This window comes from Crassostrea angulata, chromosome 3 (assembly GCF_025612915.1).
Source record: "Crassostrea angulata isolate pt1a10 chromosome 3, ASM2561291v2, whole genome shotgun sequence".
NCBI classification, from domain to species: domain Eukaryota; kingdom Metazoa; phylum Mollusca; class Bivalvia; order Ostreida; family Ostreidae; genus Magallana; species Magallana angulata.
This window is the reverse complement of record NC_069113.1, coordinates 17,433,551-17,446,335: the sequence shown is the minus strand read 5'-3', so window position 1 is coordinate 17,446,335 and position 12,785 is coordinate 17,433,551.

The window sequence follows — 12,785 nt, the reverse complement described above, 5'->3', positions numbered from 1 at the left end:
ATGCATCGTTCGATTTTAAAACGGCTTTCAGTGTTTGATTCAGCTTAATAAGCTCTACAAAACACATATACATTTTTGATTAAATCAGAAAATTCATTTTTTCAAAAAAATTGTTCTACTTCCGGTTTCGACCGGAAGTGATAGATTTTCATTTCCAGCCTTATTACAGAGGTAAATCGATCAAATCATAACCATTCAAAATTTCAAGCCTCTATCTTAAAGCGTTTTTGACAAACGCCGCGGACAAAATGACTTTTTGAAAATTTTAAAAATGACGTTACGTCAAAACGGAAGTGACGTTGTAAAGAAAACTTCAACATCTTTAAGGGATAATAGTTACACATTATCTCTGAAAATTTAATTAAAATCGGTTGGAAACTTTTTGAGTTATAAAGCCGAGAAGGAGTCAGAAAAAAAAAGAAAAAGTATAATAACTAGAGCAAAGCTCGTTGCAAAGCAACGAGTGGGTCTTCCGTTAATGTCGAAAGTAAAGCTGGAAGTTCCTGTAAGAAGCAGAGCTCTTAAACCAATAACAAGAGTACCTTAAATAAAAACATGAAAAAATCGAATTATTCCTGGTACGACTTAACAAAAACCGAATAATTTTACGTACGACTTAACAAAAACCTTTCCGATTTCAAGAACGACTTAACAAAAAAAATCCGAATTTGTTACAGTATGACTTAACAATTAATTTTTAGGTACAAGTTAATTTAACCAAGAACTTGATACTAATTTCTTAACCAAAAACGCGGAATCAAAATTTCCGGAAAAATCATTTTTTGAACTCGTATATCTCTGTAATGCATCGTCCGATTTTAAAACGACTTTCAGTGTTAGATTCAGCTTAATAAGCTCTATAAAACACATATTCATTTTTGATTTGATCAGAAAATTTATTTTTTCGAAAAATTTGATTCCCTTCCGGTTTCGACCGGAAGTGACAGATTTTCATTTCCAGCCTTATTACATAGGTAAATCGATTAAATGATAACCATTGAAAATTTCAAGCCTCTATCTTAAAGCATTTTTGAGAAACGCCGCGGACAAAATGACTTTTTGAAAATTTTAAAAATGACGTAACGTAAAAACGGAAGTGATGTTTTCTAAGAAACTTCAAAAACTTTGAGGTATTATAGTTGCACACAACCTCTGAAAATTTCATCAAAATCGGTTGTAAACTTTTTGAGTTATAAAGTCGAAAAGGAGTCAGAAAAAAAATAAAAAGAATAATAATAATAATAGAAAGAAACCGAAGAATAACAAGAGGGTCTTCCGTTGAAAACGGAAGACCCTAATAATAGAAAGAAACAATAGAATAACAAGAGGGTAGACCCTAATGATAAAAAGAAACCGAAGAATAACAAGAGGGTCTTCCGTTGGAAACGGAAGACCCTAATAATAAAAAGAAACCGAAGAATAACAAGAGGGTCTTCCGTTGAAAACGGAAGATCCTAATAAAAAGAAACCGAAGAAAAACTTGAGCAAAGCTCGTTGCAAAGCAACGAGTGGGGCTTCCGTTAATGTCGGAAGTAAAGCCGGAAGTTCCTGTAAGAAGCAGAGCTCTTAAACCAATAACATGAGTAAATTAAATAAAAGGATGAAAAAATTCGAATTATTCCTGGTACGACTTAACAAAATCCGAATGATTTCAAGTACGACTTAACAAAAACCTTTTTGATTTCAAGAACGACTTAACAAAAAAATCCGAATGTGTTCAAGCACGACTTCACAATTATTTTTGGTACGAATTAATTTTACTTTGAACATTACGCTATTTTTTAAACCAAGGACGCGGAATCAAAATTTCCGGAAAAATCAATTTTTAAACCCCGATATCTCTGTAATGCATCGTCCGATTTTCAAACGGATTTCAGATTTAAATTCACCTTGGCAAGTTCTATAAGACTGTAGTATTGTCTTATTTTGTTCAAAAAAATGAAAATTTCCAAAAATTGGAACTGCTTTCGGTTTTGAGCAAAGTTGATGAACAAAATTTTAAACCCCCCGTACATTATAGAATTGATACATCTATCATCAGTAAAAATTTCAAAGCGATATCTTTAAAGTTTACGGAGATTTCTTCCGGACAAAATCACTTTTTTTAAATTTAAAAATGGCCGCCAAATTTTAACGGAAGTGAAATAAATGCTGAAACTTTAAAATCTTTGAGGCACGGCAACTTTACAAAAGCTTTGAAAATTTCATTGAAATCGGATGAAAACTTGTTGAGATATAAAGTTGAGAAGGAGTCAGAAAAAAAATAAAAAATAAAATAATAATAAAACGAAACCGAAGAAAAACAAGAGGGTCTTCCGTTGAAAACGGAAGACCCTAATAAAAAAACCCAATAAAATAACAAGAGGGTCTTCCGTTGAAAACGGAAGACCCTAATAAATAAAAAATTGCGAACGGAGATATTGTACCTATCAAATTTTCATGAAAAACGGCAAGAAAGCCGTGGCAGATGAGCCAATCGAAAAAAAAAAATCAAAATTGCGACCTTGTTATTCTTATGGTACATGGAATATAATTCGACTGCAATGAAAAAATATTGTTTAACGTCAGGCGTCTGTGACGGGTTTTAATTCTATGTAAGAATCAGAAACCCTTGACCACTGTATGTCACCGATTCAAATCAAATTTTATATGTAGTAAAATTATAACCATAAAGGCCAAAAAGAGTAGCGGCAGCTTTGACTTGACAACGGTTGTCATGGAAACGGATTGTCTAAGTTCATGCATTGGAAACAGGACAAAATGTAATATATTGAATAATTCCACTAATTAGGGTCTTCCGTTTCCAACGGAAGACCCTCTTGTTATTTTTCGGTTTCTTTTTATTAGGGTCTTCCGTTTTCAACGGAAGACCCTCTTGTTATTCTTCGGTTTCTTTCTATTATTATTATTATTCTTTTTATTTTTTTTTCTGACTCCTTTTCGGCTTTATAACTCAAAAAGTTTACAACCGATTTTGATGAAATTTTCAGAGGTTGTGTGCAACTATAATACCTCAAAGTTTGAGAAGTTTCTTTGAAAACATCACTTCCGTTTTTACGTTACGTCATTTTTAAAATTTTCAAAAAGTCATTTTGTCCGCGGCGTTTCTCAAAAATGCTTTAAGATAGAGGCTTGAAATTTTCAATGGTTATGATTTAATCGATTTACCTCTGTAATAAGGCTGGAAATGAAAATCTGTCACTTCCGGTCGAAACCGGAAGGGAATCAAATTTTTCGAAAAAATAAATTTTCTGATCAAATCAAAAATGAATCTGTGTTTTATAGAGCTTATTAAGCTGAATCTAACACTGAAAGTCGTTTTAAAATCGGACTATGCATTACAGAGATATACGAGTTCAAAAAACGATTTTTCCGGAAATTTTGATTCCGCGTTTTTGGTTAAGAAACTAGTATCAAGTTCTTGGTTAAATTAACTTGTACCTAAAAATTAATTGTTAAGTCGTACTGTAACACATTTGGATTTTTTTTGTTAAGTCGTTCTTGAAATCGGAAAGGTTTTTGTTAAGTCGTACGTAAAATTATTCGGTTTTTGTTAAGTCGTACCAGGAATAATTCGATTTTTTCATCTTTTTATTTAAGGTACTCTTGTTATTGGTTTAAGAGCTCTGCTTCTTACAGGAACTTCCAGCTTTACTTCCGACATTAACGGAAGACCCACTCGTTGCTTTGCAACGAGCTTTGCTCTAGTTATTATTATTATTCTTTTTCTTTTCTTCTGACTCCTTTTTCGCTTCATAACTCAAAAAGTTTTTAACCGATTTTGATGAAATTTTCAGAGATGTTTGCAAGTTGGCGTCCCTCAAAAATGTTAAAGTTTTATAAAGAACGTCACCTCCGTTTTGACGTGACGTCATTTTTAAAAATTTCAAAAAGTCATTTTGTCCCGGACTTTTCTCAAAAACGCTTTAAGAAAGAGGCTTGAAAATTTCAATGGTGATGATTTGGTCGATTTACCTCTGTAAAAAGGCTGGAAATGAAAATCTGTCACTTCCGGCCGAAACCGGAAGTGAAACAAATTTTTCGAAAAAATGAATTTTCTGATCAAATGAAAAATGAATATGTGTTTTGTAGAGCTTATCAAGCTGAATCTAACCCTGAAAGCCGTTTTAAAATCGGACGATGCATTACAGAGATATCGGGGTTTAAAAATCGATTTTTCCGGAAATTTTGATTCCGCGTCCTTGGTTTAAAAAATAGCATAATGTTTATCGTAAAGTTAACTCGTACCAAAAATAATTGTTAAGTCGTACTTGAACAACTCGGATTTTTTTTGTTAAGTTGTTCTTGAAATCGGAAAGGTGTTTGTTAAGTCGTACTTAAAATCATTCGTATTTTGGTAAGTCGTACCAGGAATAATTCGATTTTTTTATCTTTTCATTTTAGTTACTCTTGTTATTGGTTTAAGAGCTCTGCTTCTTACAGGAACTTCCAGCTTTACTTCCGACATTAACGGAAGACCCACTCGTTGCCTTGCAACGAGCTTTGCTCTAGTTATAATAGAAACTGTTTTGAAAAAACAAATATGGAAAAATATCACCTCTATTAAATTGAGAATTTGATACATCTTTTTTTAATCCATTAGAGTACTTTTAATTACCTATTTTATGCTACAGCTTTTATGTAATTATGCTTCCTTTAAAATCAAAAAAAATATATTTGCCCACTGATCTACATTGTAGTGTAAACTTACACGCTGAAAAAAATATTAAGATCAACTAAAATATAAGAAAAAGTCAAATTTATGGAGAAACCAAAAATAATTGAATAATTTTATGATGAAATATCACAAACACCATTGTCTGTTTGTTTGTAATTCTTTGCATATATATACTGGGGATATATGCACAGTTTTATCTAGACTACATACGTACATGTATATTATGAATCTGTTATTAAATTAACTCTTTAACCTGAAACATATATTTTAGAGTGTGGATCATATAGGGAAACTTTATTAGGGCTCCGCTCTGCAGTTTGTCCATCCATCTGTCTGTCCATCCATCCATCTGTCAGTCTGTCTGAGATCGCTTAAAATTGCCCGGAGCATATCTTCTCCCCCTTGGCCCAATCTGGCTTTTATTTAATTCACCAAAAAATCCCTTTTTTAAGAGTTTTATAATATATTCTCAACTTAGTCCCATTTGGCTAATACTTTGCCTTAACAGAGCTTTTTGTTAATGACGTGCAGCGAGTTATGGGTAAAGCCAGGTGTTTATATTTGATGATATTGTTTTTTAACTGAATTATTCCTTCATTTTTTTAAGGAAAATATTGCATCAAGTCAGGAGACACAACTAAGTAAGGAAAGTCAAGCTTCGGAAGCATCAGTGTCGGGTGTGGATCGCCTTTCAAAGCTGAACGAGTTTCTTTCTGTATGCAATGCAAATCCTGTAAAAAAAACCCAGAGAACCATTTAAAACTTCAAGTGAAAGGACAAAGGCAAGATATGCAGCAAAAGCAAACGAATGTTTAACACTTCTTTTAGAAACAATCTGTCCTGGAGAAAGTGATGACTTGAAAGATGCCATGTTCTTAACAGGTTGGGCACAATTACCCTTTTGCGGAATGATTACGCTAAACGGGAACTATTCCCCGTTTCAGTAATAAAAACATTCCCGCAAATGCAGGATTTTGATATGTTTTTCAATTTAGTCTTGTATTGCTTGAAACTGAACTATACGTGCAAGAATAATTTCACATTTTATTATCAACAAGAACCAACTTACTATATGTTTGCTTCAAATTTTAACATTCACAGCTGCGTTTCAGAGAAATCCAGTAACAAACAAAATTTAATCAGCAAATTTCTAACGGTAGCCTCTATGGATAATAATGTGGTTATTCTGTACACATGTTAAGTCGTACATAGAGTTATTCGTTCAATAATTTTTTCATTTTTTATAAAAATATGGAACAAGAATTTCTATTAATCATTGTTTGGTTTTGGATTGAAGTTTCTTCTAAATAAACATAGTTTTATATAATTTTCTTTTAAATTGTAGTTAACGATATGTGTTAAAAGCATTGCTGGTACAAGCTTCCGTAGTTTTCATGGTTTTCCCGATATCAAATATTTACTCAAAAAAATTAACAACATTTTCTGCATTTATTTTTAAATTTTTCTTGCATGGTCAAGTTGTGTCAACTCATTGAACACAAACTTTAAAATTTTGGGGATTTTAGGCAGTGATAGCAAACTATCAATGGAGAATGTACGATCAATGCAAGAATACTCACGATTTCCACGAGTTCAAAATCGTCTTATATTCGTTTGCAGCTGTGGAAGACTTAAGTTTTGTGCCTCGAAGTTCAGTTAAATAAAGTACTTTTGAACCACATTACATTTCTCATGCGCTTATTTTTACTTCAGTGGGATTTTTGATTTATTTGGCATGCATCGAGAAAATCCGGCATTAATGGGAGTTTTTTTTTACTACTGAAGCGAGGAATCGTTCCTTTTTAGCCTAATCATTCCTAAATGCAGTAATTGTGCCCAACCTTTTAAAATGTGAAAGTTTCTACACCGATTTTGATGCACCTGAGTGTATTAAAGCTTTGGATGACTGCTATTTAAAAGCTGAAACACCAACAGTCCGTGTCTATTGTATATTCCTGCCAATCATTACAATTTCGAAGAAATAAATGCCAAAATTCCATCTGTGACACGGCACAAGTTTTATACAGCTAGAAAGCATGCCAAGGACTTTGGTGTGGGAGCTCAAGTTCCGGTGGAGAAACGAGCGAGAGAAAAAGTTGATACTGCAAAACTTGAACACCACTTAGAGAAGAGATCCTTACCTTATCAACTGGTGAAATAATTCAAACGCCATATGTAATTAGATGCCTTGCACCTGCAACCATAGTAAAACAGTATTCCCAATGGGGATTGTGGTGATGACGATATGCAAAGTACATGGCTGCATGTGTATCTCAATACAAAATCAAAAAACTCTATGGAGTATTTATGAACACTGCAATTCTAATGTAATAGAGAGAGTTATCTTTTTTTAGGTGGAGAGGTCTGTGTCTGCCATTAAGGAACTAAAGGCACATGTTCTGCGTTCCAAAAACCAAGACAGAGCTAGAATGAATGTGGCAGAAAACCTTGGGGATGGGGATCTATTCCTTATAGCTGACTGGGCCATGATGTTGCTGCCTCGAAAATTTAGAGAAGGACAAACAGATTGGTTTGGGAAGCGAGGAATAAACTGGCATGATGCAGTTTGTGCCATAAAGTAGAATGACATTTATGTGCTAGACACATATCTGCATATTATGGATTCCCAGTGTTCTCAAGATTCTAGGCTTACTGAAGCACTAATAATTGATGTGGTGAAGGATGTGGCAAGTTGAAGAGAAGTTCATAACGTTCACATCTGGTCCGACAATGCAGGATGCTACAAAAGCTCTTATACCCTTTATGCCTTACATCAAGAACTCAAACCCATCATCAAGCCATTCAACTTTTTTGAAGCGCAAGATGGAAAGAGTCCATGTGACAGAAAAGCATCACATATCAATTCAGCTATCAAAAGATATATCAATGAAGGAAATGATGTCCTGGATGCTTCTCAAATGATTTTACGGGTTTGTGGACTTAAGATAAAAACTTAATAATTCATGTTTAACTCCATACTTCTAAAACGAGGCAGCCATGACGTATGATAAACGGATCGATCTGAAAAAGATGAATTTGTTTGTTGTGCAACAGTTGGCTTGCGAAGGGAATCTTTGAAACATGCAAAATACATTGCATGGTGCCGATTTTGTGAAGTTAAATATTTCAATGCGTTGACAGTTTTCACATATGTCGGTGGTGTTAGGTTGTTTTGATTTTTGTTTCGTTTTCATTATTTATGCTTTGTAACCTGGGATCTGTCGCCTGTATTTTGTAGTTTTTACGTATCAAATCAAACAGAGACTTCGGTAAATCAGACAGCTGATTGTTTACCTGCACAAATTAAGCGAAATCTGATGTATTAACGAAGTACTAAATTACCATTCATTCTATCAAAAATTCGGTATAATATTTTGCGTAATGGTTGACTAATGCGATGTGTTTTGTTGAGATGCTCAGCATTTTCTCGAGTTTATTTAGTTTAAGTAGAGATTAATATCGCTGACAGCAATATGTAGGTATATATATGATTCGTTTTGAAAAATAAATTGTGTTCTTTTTATTATAGTACATGTTTCTTATGTTTAATTGTTTACAATTTCTATTTACTAATCATATTTGTGTGTTAAGCTTCGAATTATAAGCAAGATACAGATATTTACTCACAATTCTATATTTTAACAATCTGAGGCCATTTTTTTTGGTTTCCATTTTGAATGCTGAATAAGAAATACAAAGTTAAAAATCTTAAGCTGAATGTAATAAACTCATGTGAACAAAATATTACAAACCTAGCAGAATTGTGAGCTCAGTATTTTGCTTATAATTCTACGATTGACGCTGAAATTTTGGTTGATCATTAGAAATGTCCCGTTAAACGTTAAATACTTGTACAAAAAAATTAAAGGATGATATGCTGTAACTACTCTCTTGGAGCCCCTCTTTAAAGAATGCATAATATGAAATCTACATCAATTTTGATAGTGTTTTAGACACGAGTAAATATAAATGACACCGACAATTTCCATAGTTCTCACACATTCTTGTTACGGGGATAAAGGCATTATCGCTATTCTTAAGAAAATATTACAGCAGAAAATTATCCTGGTTTGTAGCCATTTGTTATTTTTTGAATAAAGATGAAAATAATGCTTGGGCCTTAATAAAATAGAGTGATACGCCTGTGAATACATTGATTTTTATAGCTCTTTAACATGTAACATGACAAAATTTTTCATTTAAGTGTATTCATCAATGAAGAGTGAGTAAGGTTATAAAAGTCACATTAGTTTACGCCAGGTAAACAACAGTCGTTTAATTATAATGGGGAAGACAAATTAAATATTTGAGTGTTTTTAATTTGAGGAATTGAGCGCATGGAGGTACAATTTTCTTCTTCACATCTATAGGAATTTAAAAAAAAATACAATAGGAAGTAAGGAGTTGAGGAAGAGAATGTACCTATACCTCTCATATAATTTCGTCGCTTTTTAAAAGGGGGGGGGGAGAGAACGAAAATATAGGAAATCAGAATTTAAGTTATCAGTGTACCTTTACCAAATGTTATATATTTTGCGTAGGATTTTCTTATTCTTGGTAAAAATAGTATTCCATTAACCCTCTGACTGCGGCAGGGACATATATGTCCTTTTACCACTGGCTGCGAGAGGGACATATATGTCCTTCACGACGTCATAAACGTTAAGTCACTTCCCCCTTTCATTTTCAACGAATTTCATATCATTTTTACTCGATTTTTACTATATAGATTGATTTTAATTTTTAGAAACATCAACATTTTGTTACAGTTAATAAAAATTATTGATTTTTTTAGCAAAAAATTTTAAAATACGCAAAAGATACAGTAACTCGCGACGACTTGATGTCGTAAGTAATGAGTGTTATAACAATATGAGCAGGGATTTTTATGTTGAATTTTTTTATTGCGAGAATGTTATTTTCTACTAAAATGACAAAAAATATCATGGTTTTTAAAATATCTTTTAGCCATATTTGTGTGTGAAAAGGCCGTTAAGAAGCCTTAATAATTGGAACATAATTGAATTATTGTCGTCCTGTACAAAAATTGATTTGCTAAATATTCCTTAGAGGAGAAATATTTCCTCTGACAAAAATTATTAATTTTTTCAAACCTTATTTATCATAAAAGTTTAAGTTATATGCAGACTTATCATACTATAGCAGCTTTTTACAGCAAAATAAAATTCTAAAAAAGTACAGCTCATATTGCTTTAACTTTATTGCGGTTATCATCTCAGAGAATCCATCAGCCTTCGATGTGGGTTACATAAGACAAATGTGAAATAAAAATAAAAGACTGGTTTGAGCATATATATATATATATTTGCGACTTTGAGCTTCTTGCGATTCTCGTGAAACTGAGTCGCACGAAAATAAGAAAGTTTAAAGTATATCATACGTATACATTTCGTTCTCCTTTCAATTATTCCGGTTATGAGTATGAAAACATCATACAAACCAAGAAAAAAATGAATTATTCAGTCGCCATTACCAACGAATAAATTATTTAGTCGGCATTACCTCTCCAACCCCCCAACCCTGTTCTTCATCGGAATAAAAACAAACGGTAATTAATACATGTAGTTTCTCATAAATTGTAAGAGTACTTTATAATGATATTATTACACTAATTACCGATATCAAAATGCACACCATGATTCACAATTTTAGTTTTGATCTGAATGATATGAAAGTGTTATTCCTCTGCTATGAAACAAAAAGCAGAGTATGGTTTTCCATGTTGACTAGCGGTATTTGCAAGACATCAGATCGTTTTCAGAAATATGGATTCTTTAATGCCGTACTCGAAGTTTCCCTATCTAAGATTTTCTAAAAGTACATGTATGTATATGAAAGGCCCTGGTTGAAGTCTGATATACATTTTGCGAGAATCACTTGTAAGCTCTGAATGAACTACCAAACTATCACGATGAATTTGCAGTTTACAAGAGCCTGAAGTTTTGAAGGGAATAATTGGAGAAATCCATAATCGATTCTTTCTGACATAAATTATGTCTTGTAGAAACTTTCAAACACACTACCCATATATACAAACACATGTATCATTGGATGTCGTCTTGGCCGTCATGCAATGATTTTGTGGTGGTTTATTTGTACGTAGATACTCCTACCTGTACACATACTCGAACAATCATGTACATTCATCCACTTTTGATATAAAGCAGTTAGAACCACTTTCAATATTTTTGAGAAAAAAATGTTTTAAGGGGGGGGGGGTCATTAAATCTACGTATTCTTTTTCAGACATTTCTTTAGTAAAAAATGAAACGACTATCCTCATTTTGACCGTATAGATATATAGCACGCAAAGCACTGGATTTGGAGATCCCTTGAATACACAATAAATGCTTACAAAATCTCACTGGAAATGTACTCATTTAATTTGTAGCAGTGGTGGGTTTTTTTAAACAAATGTCAACAAAGTAAAAACAAAATCAAGGTAACTACGTATATAATTTATTTCTTTAAATGTTTACTTTCACAATTTATCACATACGTTGATGTTTGAAATGTGAATAAATTTTTGCAAGCAACTTCTCCAATCATATAATGACCATATAATGGACATCATTATATGTGCTAGTGCTATACCTATTATACTAGTCTAGTGCTTAACCATAAGATTTTTTGTTTTTAAGACAATCTAAAGTATTCCGATGTGTTTAACCATTTAGTTGTCGTAGTTTACGTACAAAATAAATTTTGAATCTAATAGAAGAGCAAGTTTGATTATGACATCAAACGGTCGTGGTGCATGAAACAGCAATAGCAAGCACACATAAGACGAATTGACAAATCGCTATTAGTAGATACTTTATATACTACATAAGATATTAACATGTTTCAAAACATTTGATTGTAAAGGTTTTTTTTTTGGCGAGATATCAGACACTATATCTTTTAATACGATTAAATAATCCTGTATTTTTTTACTGTATACCACTACATGCATAAGTCCAGTAAAATTAAGAAATTATCAGGAATAAAGATTTATACTTGGATAAACCTACATTTGTATACTGTGTAACAGTTGCATAAATGTAATCAAAAGGGAAGGATGTACATAAAAAAATTAAAGTGCACAATGCCAAAGAAATTATTTGGACGGTAAACAATTGGTATATTCTTATAATTTAAGGGGCTGCGAATTCTCTCTCTCTCTCTCTCTCTCTCTCTCTCTCTCTCTCAGAATTTTCTCTGAATGGGGAATCGTAGTTGTAGACCTTTTTTGTTTTTGTGTTCTTAATCTCTCTCTGATGAGATGCAGCCATGCGAAATGTAAATGCGAAGAAGGAAAAAAATCCTATCATACGTTCTTTTCACAGATGTCTCCAAGTTCCATCATTCATTATTCATGACTGATATATTTGCATGTGCATGTGCAATAAGGAGGTTTTGGGAATTCTCTTTTTGCTCGATTGAGTTCTGGAGAATTCTGGAGATGGAGTGATATGTAGTGTTTGTGCACTTTGATCTATATACATGTACCCCTCTCCCCTCGAAAAAACTCAAACAAAGGCAATTAAATTGGTTGATACAACAAGAAATGATATCGGATTGAGTATATTTTCTAAGAATCTTTTGTTTACATGCTTAGGAATGTCTAATGATTGTTCTTCAACAAATGTATAAAGATATGAAGAGATGCATCTTCAAAAACATACAGTTATTATGCATGTACAAACATATTATGTTCTTGCATATAAAAGACAGTTGCCTTATAATCTACTCATAGTTTTCGGTAAAGGTTATCGGGTTCACTGCGCAGACTTATTACACGTGCGAAACGATCTGTGTTGTACTATATATAATAATTATATATATATAAAGTCCCACATTGACGGTATGCTATGGTAATAGAAAACAGTTACACAACTGTCAACGCTTTTCAATACAATTATTGATGGACATTTTTTAAAACCTAAACATCCATCAAAAACAATTTTACATGTATCTAGTTCTTTTCATGTAAATACAAGAATCAAAATAAAAAACACCATATTCATATTCATATTTCCACAGCTAATATGAAACGTACGAAACCATGAATTATTGGGCTTAAATTTTGATAAAACGTAAAGTG